Here is a 15,461-nt window from a genome sequence, read left to right as displayed (position 1 = left end):
GCAGAAGCAACTCAATGGCAGTAGGTTTGGGTGTTTGGGGTTGTTTACTATGAATCCTCACAATAACCTTGTGAGTTATGAGTCGGAACCAATTCTACGGCAGTGCATTTGGTCTGGGTTTTCCATCCTACTTTGTATATGAGGAGAGTTGAGAACTCTGAGCTTCAGGTGCCCTGGGGACTCTGCTCTAGGCACGCACACATGCTTCTTCTCTACGTAGCAGCTGCCACCCTGTTAGCTTGAACCCTGGGAGTGCAGCACTTGGGCCCTCAGTTGCTAACCAAAATGGTGGTGGTTCAAACCCACCAGCACTTCTGTGGGGAGGAGAGACCAGGCAAGCTGTTGCTGTAAAGACTATGTAGCCTCGAGTGTCCCACAGGGTCATTCCCGAAGCATCCGAGCAGAGTGGACAGCGCACGTGTGTCTGCAGCAGCACACCAGGGCTCCATGAGCGCACAGCACAGCGCATCCATTCTGACTCACAGCTACACACAGGACAGAGGGCAGCTGCCTCAGGCTTCCAAGGCTGTGAAGCTTGATTGCCACGTCCATCTCCCACCTGGAAGAATAAAGTGATCCTTAATGTTAGGTCCCTGAGTCTCTTCCTATCGTCGCAGCCATATGCACAATGAAAAAAAAACCAACCTGGGTTGCCGCCGCCGCTGCCACCATCGTGCCAGCCCCTTGTGTCTCCACGAGGCCGGGCAACACCCCAGAATGGGAGACAAGCCGATTTGGGAACAGATTGGATCCACCTTCATTCAGCATTACTACCAGTTATTTGATAACGACAGAACCCAACTGGGTGCAATTTATATTGACGCGTCATGCCTTACGTGGGAAGGACAGCAGTTCCAGGGGAAAGCTGCCATTGTGGAAAAGTTGTCTAGCCTTCCATTCCAGAAAATCCAGCACAGCATCACGTCGCAGGACCATCAGCCCACGCCAGATAGCTGCATCCTCAGCATGGTTGTGGGCCAGCTGAGGCCGACGAAGACCCCATCATGGGCTTTCACCAGATGTTCCTCCTAAAGAACATCAGCGATGCCTGGGTGTGCACCAACGACATGTTCAGGCTGACTCTGCACAACTTCGGCTGACCTCATCCCAACCAGGCACTCACGCTGTTTCCTCCTCCTCCTGATACTATTCACACTCCGCCAGATGCTCCAAACATCATCCACCAGCCAGGCCGCAGTGGGAGAGGCGCAGTGTGCTGCTGCCCCCCAGGTGCTGTGCATGATGTTTGGACACTCGATAGTCGCATCTGACAGAAGTTTGTGTTGTACCAGCGCATGCGTTGGAAAGAAAGACTTAAGTTATGCAAAAGATTGTCCCTTTTTTTTTTTCTTTTTAAAAAAATCTGACAAGTTGCTCTAGTAACCCAAAGAAGTGACGGAGAAAGCAGCCGCCTCACCGCCCAGATACTGATTTGTTCAGATGTTTCAATGCCTCATTATACAATAAAACCACAAAATTTTCTTTAAAAAACACAAACCAACCTGAAACAAACGAACTCACTGCCATCAAGTCAATGCTGACCCATAGCAACCCTATAAGGTGGGGTAGAACCGCCCCTGTGGGTTTCCAAGACTAGCTTCACGGTCGTAGAAAACCCCATCCTTATTGAGGAAGGGCTGGTGGTTTCAAACTGTTGACCTTGCATGCACAGCAGAACTAACTCCGCCCTGCCCAGGCCTGCGCTTGGCGCATCGGCGCAGCCCTGTCTGCTGGAGGAGCCTTAATCGACAGACTCTCACCGCCGTGAGCCCGTGCTGACTCAGAGAGACCCACAGCACAGGGTGGACGCACCCCTGTGGGTTGCTTCACATCTTAATCCTAAGCAACGGCTGGGGGGTTCGGACTGGCATCTGGAAAACACTGTTTCATATTTTGAGGAACTGCTGAACTGTTCCAGAGTGACTTCACCTTTTCCACATTGCCCCATCAGGGTCCGAGGGTCCCAGTGTCTGCGTCCTCATCAGTCCTGGTCAGTGCCTGTTGTTTTTAATTGCGGCCAGTCTAAAGTGTGGACGAGCTCGGGGAGAAGGGGTAGCACTGGTGAAGCACTTGACTGCTGACCACCATGAGGGGTCAGAACCTCCCAACTGCTCCGGGAAAGTCCTAACAGGCAAAGACATCACTTTGAGCACTAACGTGTGCCTGACCCAGCTCATGGTGTTTTCTGCTGCCTTGAGCGTGTGTGAAACCTGGCCAGTGAATGAGGGAGACCGGCAAAGAGTGGGTGCGTTGGAATGGTAGCGCTGGTGGAGACTGTTGAAAGTGCAGCCAGAATGCTCCTTAGCAGGAAGGCTTTCACCTCACGCACTTTGAGCCTGTTGTCACGATGGATGTCCTGGAGGACAAGCTTGGTGTAGAGGAAGAACTCCAAAAAGCCCAACACCGCCATGGAGTCGATTCTGACTCCCAGTGACCCTGTGGGACAGAGTAGAACGACTTCTGTCGACTTCTAAGGGTTTCTTAATGCGTCCCTAAAGCCTGGTCCTCCCTAGGAGCTGCTGGCAGTTTCAAACTGCCCAGGGTTTGCCACCAGGGTTCCTTGGCAAAGGAGAAGGGTATGTATGGACAGACGGATTGAGACTGGTTGTAACAGTGGGCCCAAACGTAACACTTGTGAGCCTGGCCCTAGACGGGCCAGAGGTTCAGTCCATTGTTCAGGGGTCATCGTGAGCCAGAATGGACTGACTGCACAGGCCGCCAGCAGCTTCTGTTGAGACGATTCCTCGTAATGAGACACTAGATCGTAACAGAATTCAAAATGCTTTTTGGTAAATTTTAACATTCCTTACGCTGTTTGTCATTTTCTTCATTTCCTACAGCCCCAAGGTTATGAGAAATTGTGTTATCTTTTACCTACTTTGCAAAAGCAAGGAATGATGAATTAAAACAGTTCTTTGAGACATACATAAATACATACATACATAAATAAGAATTATCTTTTATATATATATTATATATATTTTATTAGGGACTCGAACAACTCTTATCACAATCCATACATACATCAGTTGTGTAAAGCACATCTGTATATTCTTTGCCCTCATCTTTTTCAAAGCATTTGCTCTCCACTTAAGCCCTTGGCATCAGGTCCTCTTTTTTCCCCTCCCTCCCTCCCTGCTCCTCTCTCCCTCATGCGCCCTTGATAATTTATAAATTATTATTTTGTCCTATCTTGCCCTGTCCGGTGTCTCCCTTCACCCCCTTTTCTGTTGTCCGCCCCCCCAGGGGGTCATATGTAGATCCTTGTAATTGGTTCCCCCTTTCCAACCCACTCTCCCTTTACTCTCCCAGTATCGCCCCTCACACCCCTGGTCCTGAAGGTATCGAATTTTCTTTATTCATTTGTTCCTGAAACATTTATTTTACATCTCCCATGTTGCAGTCACCGTGTGCCATTGTTGTTCATTGCTACGGAGTGCATTCTGACTCCTGGCGACCCCACTCCTGTGCAGAGACGTACCGACTGCCGCGGGGTTTCCAAGGCTGTGACCTTCTAGAAGCAGGTCGCCAGACCTGTCTCCCTCTGGGTGGCTTCAGTGGACATGGTTGAGGGTAGTGGCCAAGCGCTAACAGCTTGCACCATCCCAGTACTCTGCCATTATGAGTACTGAGCCCAGAAAACACCGAGTTGTTGAGTACATTTCTCTTATGATTTCGCTCTTCTGTTGCGTGCTAGAAGATGCTGTCTTTAATACCATAAAGAAATTACCTGGTGTGTCACTTAGGAGCTTAGCAGAGGCATTGTTTTGGAAGTGGCTGTGGTAGTGAAAACAAGAGAATTCCCAGAGAGGTGTAGCGTGTGTCTCCTGACACTGCCGCTATAGCATAAACACCCTATAAAAGACACGGAGGGGGTAAGTTGAGCTCCTTCTTCACAAGCCTGCACTTGAACCAGAGGAATACACCTATACCCTCAGCATGTCCTGGGGCTAAGCGTGGCAGTGGAGGCCTGAGCCCAGAGCAGCTTTTCTTCCCAGTCCTTCCTGAAGCTTCTGGCAGCTTATGTTGTCTGCTCATGGCTCTGGCTTCCATTTCTGAGTGAAAAGTGATTAGCAAAAGCTACCATCTGCACTCATCGGACAATGCCACCATTGTGAGCTCCGGTTTGCTTTGAGCAAGCATGTGCAAAAGTTAGTGGCCCTCTGAGGGTGTGATGTGGCTCGTGGGCCCCTTAATACGGAGCTGAACATTGCTCGCTCTCCTGTAGTGATTCCAACCATTCGCGTTAAGATTCTGAAAGAGATTTTTAGTCATGTCTAGTGGACGACAGAAACGACTGTTGTTGTCTTAATCTACTTTAAAATAAGTGAAGCTGTATAAAACTTAAAGGATATAACAAATAAGGCTGCTTCATCCCCTGCCTGTCTAGGTTTCCTCCCTCCCTGAAGAGGCCACTGATACCAACTTACTATTTATCCTTCCTAAGCTATTCTCTGCATTTCAAGTGTCAATTTAGTGTACTTTCTGTGTGTGTGTGTGTGTGTGTGTGTGTGTGTGTCATGTATATAATCCTATTGCTAAATGTCATGGAGTCAATCCTGACTGACAGTGAGTGACCCATTCGATATAGTAGAGCTGCTGCCCCATAGGGTTTTCTAGGCCGGCACAGAAGAAACCCTGGTGGTGCGATGGTTAAAGCACTCGAAGGTCAACAGTTTGACCCCACCAGCACTGTGCTGGAGGAGGGATGTTCTATAAAGACTGACAGCTTTGGAAACCCTGTTGGGCAGTTCTGTTGAGCTTATAGGATCACTGGGAGTCAGAATTAACTCGACTTAATTCCAGTGAAGTTTAAGGATCCCACTGTGGTGTGAGGGCTACATACTCGGCTATGTACCAACAGCTTTGGGAGAGAAAATTCAGGCTGTGAACTGCTGTGATGATTACACCTAGGAAACCCAGGGGCAGTTTTGCAAACTCCAGTGGGGTCCCTGAGCTGAAACCAACGTGGTAGCACACAACGTGAGTTGAAATCAGCTTGACAGTCCCTAATACATAATGGTCTTTAAGGGGGACTGTGTGGTCCCCACAGTCAAATGCCTTTGCACAGTCAGGGAAAGTCTGGTGTGTCTGCTTTCAACCAAGACCCACCTCACCTCAGCAGTGATAACCCTTGCCCGTGGCCTCTTGTGAGCCAGGCTGGCACTTGAAATACCACTTCTCACAGTAACACACAAACCACCACAGTACAACTAACTGACAGACAGGTACTAGGTAGGCATTCAGGAAGTAATAATAAAGCTAATAATTGATGATTGCTACTAGGTACCTGCTATTTAAGTAAGCTTTTTGTGTTAAAGTCATATAGATCATCTTATGTAGTTCTGTAGGTATTACTAAGGCAAGGAGAGGTTCGGAAAGCTAGTAGATAGGAGAGGTGTGGATGAAAAGGCTAAGTCGTCTCGTTCCAGAACTTAGCCTTGTAATGCTCCTTTCTAGACCCCTCCTTTGCTTCCAGATGTTTCAAGACAGCATTCTTATCTTTATTACAGGAGGAAACACAGGAAAGTAGACTGGTTTGCTCAGAGTATCGATACACTTACAAAACAAATCCAGTACCATCAAGTCAACTCTGACTCCTGGCACCCTACAGGACAGAGTGGGTCTGCTCGCTGGGGGTCCTGAGGCCGTGAGTCACGAGGGCATACTGCCCCATCTTGCTCCCGCAGAGCTGGACACAAACTACTGCGCACACAGCCCACCACGCCACCCAAATAAAGCCCTTGGGATGCTTATGGAAACCCCCCACCTTCCCACTCTCGGGTTACCATTACTGATATTAGGGAGGGAAAAGTTAACCAGATTTTTCCTCTCTCGGGCTCTGAATAGCCTGGCTTGAGCAATAAGACTAGGGTGGCAACTTAAATGTTTAAATAGGTTGTTATTACTCTTTAGTTTATCTTCAACTTAGTGCTTCTCCCCCCTCCCCCCCCCCCCCCGCTAGCAAAACAATTCACAAGGAAGGGTGTTTAAAAATGTAATAGAGTTGAGAAATTGGAACCAATAGTGATTGGTGATTCACGCAGTTCTGTAGAAAGGAGTTGTTTGTGTTTGTCAGCTCCACAAGTGCCTTCACAGAGCCCAACCATCACGCCCTACCGGCTGCTTTAATTTAGCCACAGGATCCTTGTGAGTGTCCTGAAGACTTGAAGTGCCCCTTTTCTTTGATGTCTTGTCAGGTGACTTCCCATCAGAAGGTGTCGCATTCAAAATGGCCTCGATATTGAGAGAATTGCTTGAGAAAGAACAGAAGGAAGCCCGAAAGCCCAAGAAACAAGTGGGGCTTCAAAAGGTTCACCGCGTTTCTGTCCCTTTTCCCCACAGCCTGTTCAATTTAATGGGAGGAAAGAAATCTCTTCATTGTCAGCAACAGTCTGGTGTTGATGAAAGCACACCTCTGCTTGGCTGGCCAGGGGCTTGGGACCAATGGAGTTTGGTGCTAGCCTTGAGGGGAATGTTTCCCCATAACCTTTCAGCTGGGTTTCTTCGGCAGTTTGTCGTTCACACCCGTCACGTTTGTGAGTGTTCACCACCAGCATGTAAAGTCATGAGGCACTGCGTAAGACGAGTCACTTCTTGGATGCGTATGCTGCATGTATTGTATGGGGACACACGCCAGAATGCCTTGGCAGTGAGGAGTGAGAAAGGACAGATGCCACAGTAGGACAAAATGTCACGACTCACCCTGCTTGGGGATAAGTATATTAAAATCTTAGGTGCATTCAAATGAAAGGCATGTGGAAATTTCAGGCTGAATTGTCTTATCTTAGAAAGAGGAGTTGTGTGAAGGCCCCACAATCCTTGTGCAGGATTTCACCCTCTCACGGTCAAGCCTCCGTTGAAGCCCCTCCGACCATTGACCACTGCTGTGGACAGTCTTGCCCATAGTCAGGGTGAATTGGAAAGTAGATTACTACAAATAGAATGAGGTTTAAATGTAACATTTTAGCATTTGTTTTCCCTTTTGACTCCTTTTTAACTTGCTCTAGTTTTTATTTTTACCTTTTGCAATGAGAATTTTCTGTGTTTTATTATTGCTGGCTGTTTTTTCTTTCACCTTTTTGTATAACTTTATATGAAATCCAAGATAGGTAAAGCTACAGAGGCAGCAACTAGATCAAAGGCTGCTTAAGATTATGACAGGAGGTTGGGGGCTGGAAGAGGCTGATAGCAATGGATGCAGAAATGAAGACAGTGTTCCACGATTGATTGTGGCAGCAATTGCACAACACTTCGTGGTATCTCAGAAAAATTGATTTATATGTGTGAATGATGTCAGTGAAATGCTTTAAAAAGGGAAAACAAGAATTTAAAAAAATCTTGTTATTGGGAACTCTTGCAGATATTATAACAATCCATCATTCAATTAGATGAAGCATAGTTAATTGTACAATAACTGCCACCATCATTTTCAAAACATTGTCTTCTTAAACTCTAATATTCAGATCCCCTTTATCCCCTCCTTCTTCCACCCTACTCCCCAGGAATATATATATATAATTATTATTATTATTATTTTTGGCGTATCTTACATCATCTGTTCACCTACAATTCTGTGGTTTGTTCCCCTCAGTGGGATTATACAGTCATCATTTCTATGGGTTCACCCCCCCCCCTTCCTGTACTCTCAGTGAATCATTACTCCCATTACTATTTCTGAAGGGTTTATCTATCTTGGATGTCATGCATCAAACAACCTTAATTATACAAATGAACATACACAGGCCTCACAAGATAACTGAGGTGAAACTAAGACCATAATAGTAAGGGGAGGAAATATTAAAGAGCTAGAGGATATTTATGTGTTGATGAAACCGTGCAATAAAAGAGGAATTCTAAAAGAAACATTTTTAAAGAACAGTTGTATCTTGAAGTAGAAAATATTCATGTAAGATCTCTCTGGGGTTAGAGTTACACCTCGGGCCTTGGCTCCGCATGAGAAAGAATTCACGCCGAAGCCTGGCTCGTGATCCAAGTGAGTTTAATGAGAGTTAGAAGAAGTTTCAGGTTTTACACGGCACCCATAGGATTCCTCCCGACCATGCAGCCTGGCAGAGACTGCTCGGCGTCACACAAAGATCTCTTTCCCTGTTAGATCTCTCTCCCAAGTTCTCCTCCAAAGTCCTCCCCCAAAGTCTTGTCTCAAGTTCTTCCTCCCGACTCTCAGCCCCTGCCTTTTCAAGGATTCCACGGGGAGGCGTGGTGAATGACCCCAGGTAGACCACATTGACTGAATTGAATTCACCTGGCCCAGGTGGGCCCATCCAGGTTTAATGCCCACCCATGCCCACTGGCGGGAAACCCTGGACCTCTGAGCATGTGCAGTGCGCATGCTTGGCTCTCTGGGCATGCGTCAATGGACATCCCATCCCCTGCGCTTATCTGCCTAACATTACTTTGCATTAGTGGATGACGTAGTTGAAGGGTAGATGAGGCGGGTTCAAGGTGGCGTCTTCTCTCAGAGTGACCCATTTATGGAGCATATGTAGAGATACATTTTCCTTCTTAGATCTCCGACATCGGCCTAGTCTATTCTGGAGCTAGAGATGGCAGTTGCAGCTGTACTGGTTCAGTTTGTACCAATAACAGCTTGTTGGTAGTATTCTTAGTGCTCCTGGCTGCAAATCAAGTTTCACACACAACATTCTTTAATATATGTTGTATGGTTGAGAGCACAGATTCTGGGAACCAGAATGCTTTCATTTCCATCCTGGCCCTGGCAGTGACTAATTGTGGGACCACATTATTTAGCTGGATCTCTGTTTCCTTAACTGTAAACTAGAGATAAGGGTTGTTCGTGAGGATGAAATGACTCAGGGCCATAATGTAAAGTGTTCAGGATCATGCCTGGCACATCAAAAACCATTATAAATGTTAGCCGAGAGACCAAATCCAGCTACTATAAACAAAATGGGAATTTATTGTAAGAATTCCAGAATGGTTTCTGGAACCCCAAAGCAGAACTTCACTAAGGCTGGAACCAGAAACTGGGACTGTAGGAACCATGGCCTCCTTTCTGGGGCGCATTCTTCATGCATCTCTACATTTGTCTGTCTGTGTTAAATGCTCTCTCTCCGGCTTCCTGTCTCTGGATGTGCATTCTGGCATGCATGTGACTGAGACTAATAGATAAGCTTCATTCCTATCTGAACATTGCTTCACTCTGATAGCCCGCACTGAACTAGAGATCTCAGATCCAATCTGAAGTCCCAGGGGAGAACCTAATTGCTCCAGCTTGGTCAGATGTCCACCCTCTTCTCTCAGACCCTGGCCATGATGTTCGTCAGAGGAAACAAGCTGTGTAGGCATGGCTCTGGAGAGCCAGTCTTGTCAGGGATATGAGGTCTATATGGGGCCAAGCAGAACTCCAGAACATGTATGTCAGTACAGTATGGGGGCTGTTCTTCACCCTTGGTGATATCTGATACTGTTGGACCATGAGATTACACATCACCAACAGTGAAGGCTCCGTGGTAAGGCTGCCTAGCAAGTCTTGCATATTCATAGGGAGTAGTAGGAAGTGACGAAGTTTATTGTACAGGTCACAGAAACATGTTACTTCATATCTGCAGCCAATTAAGCCGACTGTCATTCTCCTTGTGGGGGCTGGTGTGCAGTGGCTGCAAATAGCAAGCCTCCTTGGTGTGGTTGGAAGGGGTGCCAGCCCCCCACCACTAATCACAGGTTCGATAGGCACAATTGTATGGTTGAGATATTTAATATTATATTAAAGTCATCGAGAGAGGAGAGATTGAAATAATGGAGTCAGACAGAGTTCATGGTAGCAATGCTCACCTCAGCCCCACTTGGTGGTCCACGTGGAGAGAGGGGGAAGGGAAGGAGGACAAGGGGAAAGGGAGCAGGGAAGCAAGGACAGGAGAGGAGAGAGGGAACCAAGGACGAGAGGCCAAGAGAGGAGCAGAGAGAGAGAGATCTTTATTGCTAACCCAGACCTATATATATTGGGGGGCGTGCAAGTCCACTAATTACAGGTAAAGGCATACGTCACAGGAAAAGGTTGTACTATAGGTTACACAGCAATGAGGGGGACAGTCTAGGGACATACATGCAATAGGAAGAGGAGGGATTGGGGTATACCTGTGACAAGATGGACAGATCCTAGATTCAGGATGGCAGTCTAACTTTGGATGTAACTGAGCCAGTTTGATCTGTTCTCCATAGAAACCATTATCAGTAGGGTGTAAACCCCACCTACAGAAACCAAGCTAATGGTCCCAAGCCTCTTGGGAGAAGTAGCCTATTGTCCTTAACAGCAGGGAGAGGGGCCTACCTTAGTCTGGCGACTGATTGTCTTCAGGGAGGAGGTCTGTAAGCATCTGACCTCCCCCCAGATGCTGGCAAAAAGCCCCTAATGGTTGGCATGTCTTTGGGGGAGACAAAGCTGAGGAAAAGTCTCTCTAATCCCACACCTCCGGTAGTGTAGGCAGCCTGTTGGTATGTGTGGGCTGCCCCAAGAGAGGTTGGAGACAACCCTTTGCTGCTTTTCTATGGCTCTGGCCTGGCTAATTTCTGTTGTGCATAGCTAGCCTCCAAACTGGGATGCTAGGTGCTTTGGGGAAAGAAATCCCAAGGCACAGTGGCTAGAGTCCACATTGGCCAGATCAGCATGTCCATCCCGCACCAAACTTCAAAACAAGGAGCCTGTAATTGAGGCCTTATTTCAGGGCCAAGTTTAAGTTTCCTGGGCACCAGAAGATCCACATCTCCAAGAAGTGGGCTTCACCAACTTTCATGTGGCTGAGTTTGAGGACATGGTGGCTGAGAAGTGCCTCATCCTGGATGCTGTGGGGTCAAATAAAGCCTCTTGGACAAGTCGCGGGCCCTGAGTTCATGAAGGCCTTGGTAACTGTGCCCTGCCTCACCTGTGCCCACCAAATAAAAATTGAACTTCTTGGCAGGGTGGGGGGAGTTATCCCATAGCCTGGTTAACCTAGCCTCTACCTTTCCTTCTCTGTTCTCTCCATTTACCCACATGAGAAGAGGTAAGTAGGATGACCTCTGAAGGCAGCAAAAGAGTTTGCCACTTTTTAAGCTACTATTCTCTTCATTTTCTTAGCTAGGTAAATAGGAGACTCACACTTTCCTCTTTATTTATTGTGTTAGTCTGGGTACATTAGAGAAACAAATCCACAGAAACTCGTATGTGTAAAGGTGAGTTTTATGTAAAGACTTAAGTGCACTTCAAGAAAACTACTCAACCCAATGCTGCCCAAACCCACAGTCCAACATTAGCCCATATGTCCAGCACCAATCCAAAGTCCTCCATCTCACAAAACGCACACAATGATGCTGACTGCAGGAGGAAAGCTGAGCCAGTGAGCATGTAAGCATCAGCACTGGCGGGGGTCTCCACACACTTGCTCCAGCCCGCGGGGCTGCATGGGGTAGCTCCATGTGGCTTCTCCTTAGGGTTGTCTTTCAGGAAGTGAGCCTTGCCAGCTAAAGCAGGGAACTGGCTAAGGCAGCTGCAACCTGGTCCGACCATCAGAAAGAGACCTGAGAACTAGAAAGGCGAGGCTCACTAAGCCATTTATCTCTCTGCCCTTCAATTAACCCCACATGTTTATGGGCCAGGTTGGCACAATAACTACTTCATTTATTAATGAGGCAATTGTGGTTTTAAAAAACAATGAGAAATAATGTGATAAATCAATAGACTGGAAAAGACCTCCTCTTACCAGGATTAATGTAGTAGATCTGCTATTACTGTTACATTAGCACCCTATCATTCATTTGAAATGCTGATGTGATCGGGGTACACTGGGATGCCATGGTATGGTACTCTTATTAGCTCTGGGACCCTTAACTATGCATACTTTATCTTTGGGGTGCCCGTGACGTTTACGACTTCATAATCACAAGTGCTGCTCGCCATTGACTCTGCTCTGACGCCGCAGCCCTGTGCGTGTCCAACAGAAATGCGCTACAGCGCTTTCTTGGCTGTGATTTCAGTGAGGGCAGATGAGCAGGCCTTTCCCTCTGCAGCATGAGGCGGTGGGTGCTGTAGGTCAGCACACCAATGGCACCATCCAGGGACCTTCGTAGGAACGGCTGCTGCTGCTGGGTGCCAGGGCGTCACTTCTGATTCATGGTGTCTCTGTACAACAGCACCAGCACGGTCCCATGCGGTGCCGTCCTTACCGGCATTGCTGTTTGAGCATTCGTGGTTTTGCACTGATGTAGTCTTACTTAATCTTATAAAACAGTGAGCCGGACATTCTCATAGTCCTGTTTATAAAAGAGAATCCAAGAAGAGAATTGCAAAGCCAGAATAAAAAGTAATTAAAGAACTTAACTCTGTGCTGTATTCTCCTAAGTGCTTAACCTATATAAGTTAACTAAACCGACCCACAGCTCTATACTAATTTGGTTTCACAGATGAGGACTGGGGACAGTTGTAGAACTCTCATCTGTGCAGGTGACCTGGCTTCTATTCCTTGCCAAGGTGGCTTGTGTGTTGCTGTGATACTGAAAGGTTTTAGTAGAGCTTCCAGACTGGAACAGACTAGGAAGAAATACCTGGCTGTTTACTTCCAAGAATTAGTTAATACAAGTCTTATGTTCTGGTCTGCAACCTCTGATGGGGATCATGGGGTACAGAAGTAGACAGCACTTTGTTGTGTGTGTACGAGTTACTGTGAGTGGTGGCCTGACTTGATGGCCGCTCACAGCAGCATAGATGCAGCTGACGAAGAGATCGGTGTTCCATAGCTGGTAAACTCAGGGCAGGATCGAGATCCAAATCGCCTCGTTTCAGCACCTCAGGTCTAGGCCACAGTCCTGCCTTCCAAGTGATCAATCTCAAGTAAGCATGGCACAGAAGCTAGATGACTTTTTCATCTCATGTACCTTTCTGTAGAAGAAAGAGTATTTCATACTGACATCAGGTTGTCAGTTTCATAATATACACTCCTGTTAATTAAAAGTATAGAGGATAAGGATTTGCATACACACACACAACCAACAGTTTTGTTGGCACATAATTCACGTAGGGATTTACTTTAATAGAGATTGTTTCTGGTAATTTTTTCTTTTATCTCATATTGAAAAAAGTTATCCTTAACTAACTTTGATCCTTGAAAAAGCCTAACAAGGATAATCCCCAATTTATTATTGCATTAGGTTCCAAAATTTGGTATGAAGTGGTTGTTTGGCATTCAGAATGTTTTTCCATGGAAACATTTTCAGATGGAAATTGGATTCCCAGAGCAGTTCATGATGGTAAGTTTAACTCAGAATTGCAAAATCATCACTTCGTGATTTAGCTTTCTGAGCTTGACTGGAAACCTAAACCCTTATGAAAGAATTTCAGGAGCAGTGTATTCTCTAAGCAATGTCGACCATGGTAGGTAAGGACATGTGGTCACCAAGGCAGCGTTTACCTGTGTTCATGTATTTCCCAGGGGCTCTGACTGCCAACTAAGTGTGTCACTTTTACCAGACTTTAACTAGTCTCAACTATTCCTGACTAGCACTTTGTCCATTGAGGTCAATAAGTGAAATAAAAGGTGAATTCACTGACCTGGCCATGGCCTACCTTAGGAAGGAAAAGCAACAGGGAGGTGTTAGAAGGTAGGAGCGAGCGTGCTTTGCAACTTCCCAAGCATTTCCACACACATTACCACACTTCTACATTCTGGTTATCTTACCTTCATAAGCCCTCTGTGAGGTAGGCATTTCCCACATTTAGTAGCTGAGACGACAGCCTGGGGAGGATGACTTGACTTGTTGAAGATTAAACAGCTAGTACAAGCTAGAGCCAGTGTCTGAACCCAGGTCTCTGGGCATCACATACTGAGAGTTCTTACTCTTCAACATTAGTGAGTTTTGTCCTCGTTAGATGTGGGAAGTGTCCAGATTATTTAGGAGATCTGGGATGCATGGTCACTGTAGTTTTGGTGGCACATTACTTGAATTAATAAGCAATGTAGTGTTTCAAACTGAAATACTTTACATTAAAAAAAACTGCTGGATGTGCCTGTTTACTTGTTGAGTAACAGTGATATTAAGGAAAACAATCTGGGTTTTGCCGTTGGACAACATTTGCATAAGAAATCTAAGGCAGAACGGAGGGAGACGGACATGATAGGACAAGGGAGAGCAGAAACAGAAATAGCTTTATTAGGTGGGGGGAGCTCCGTGACCTAGGCCAATAGGTCAGGGAAGTTTTTAAAGGTTTTTAAAGTCTGAGGGTTTTTAAAGGGGTGGTGAGGAATGTAGGGCAATTAGTATATGGGGTCTGGAAACCTGGAGGGAGAATTGCTTGTGACTCCTTGCGGCTTGCTTTGAACCAGGAACATCTGGTTTCACTGGTTATCTTATCTGGCACCAGCTGCTGCAGACCTTTGGGATGTGCAGGGAAACTCGTGCAGGGCCTGGACCTGCTTCAGCTTAGTCCAAAGGGTTCAGATCCAACCCAAACAGTGACCTTGACTTTAGCCTTGGATGAGTACTTAATCTCTTGGAGCCAGTGTTGGTTTTTTTCTTTTTTCTTTTTTTAATTTATAAAATGAAAATAAAACTAACATTACAAAGTTTGTATGAAGAGACAATTAGATCTACGTGTGGAACCCCCAGCACTGCTTCTAGCAAATAAAATAGGACCTTTTGCTGTCCTTCCCCACCCCATGACCTACTGTTGCCTGTCAAAGACGGCTTTGAGAAGAGTCAAGGTTTGTCTTATGGAAGGTTGCTGTGAGTGGGAGTTCATTCACTAACAGCTAAAACTGTCATGTTAAACTGTTGTATAGACAGTCTTGTGACTGATTTTAAAGAAACTTGCTGTAGACTTAGAGAACCAGGATAAAAGAAAGTTTGGGGTTATTTTTATTTTGTTTTTTAAAAATCATTTTACCGGGGGCTTATACAACTTTTATCACAATCCATTCATTGTGTCAAGCACATTTAAGAAGTATTTTATTTTATTGTTTTTTAAATCACTTTATTAGGGGCTCATACAACTCCTATCACAATCCACACATACATCAATTGTGTAAAGCACATTTGTATATTCATTGACCTCATGATTCTCAAAACATTTGCTCTCCACCTAAGCCCCTGGCATCAGCTGTTCATTTTTTCCCCTCCCCGCTCCCCTCTCCCTCACAAACCCTTGATAATTCATAAATTATTTTGTCATATCTTGCACTGTCCGACATCTCCCTTCACCCACTTTTCTGTTGTCCGTCCCCCAGGAAGGAGGATATATGTAGATCCTTGTAATTGGTTCCCCCTTTCAAACCCACCCTCCCTTTACCCTCCCAGTATTGCCACTCTCACCACTGGCCCTGAAAAGATCATCCGCCCTGGATTCCCTGTGTTTCCAGTTCCTATCTGTACCAGTGTACATCCTCTGGTCTAGACAGATTTGTAAGGTAGAATTGGGATCATGATAGTGGGGTAGGAGGAAGCATTTATGA

The 15,461-nt window shown here is 46.1% G+C and overlaps 1 protein-coding gene and 2 pseudogenes across 1 annotated transcript in view; all 3 read left to right on the top strand.

The window, feature by feature from the left end:
* TULP3 (TUB like protein 3) overlaps positions 1–15,461 on the top strand; it is a 69,087-nt gene that overhangs the window by 12,228 nt on the left and 41,398 nt on the right. The gene's annotated exons all lie outside the window — the stretch shown is intronic.
* LOC142451244 (nuclear transport factor 2 pseudogene) lies at positions 659–1,115 on the top strand (annotated as a pseudogene).
* LOC142452129 (small nucleolar RNA SNORA70) lies at positions 9,588–9,707 on the top strand (annotated as a pseudogene).

The sequence above is a fragment of the Tenrec ecaudatus genome, chromosome 6 (assembly GCF_050624435.1).
Source record: "Tenrec ecaudatus isolate mTenEca1 chromosome 6, mTenEca1.hap1, whole genome shotgun sequence".
Classification (NCBI taxonomy): Eukaryota; Metazoa; Chordata; class Mammalia; order Afrosoricida; family Tenrecidae; genus Tenrec; species Tenrec ecaudatus.
This window is presented reverse-complemented; position numbering and strand designations above follow the sequence as displayed.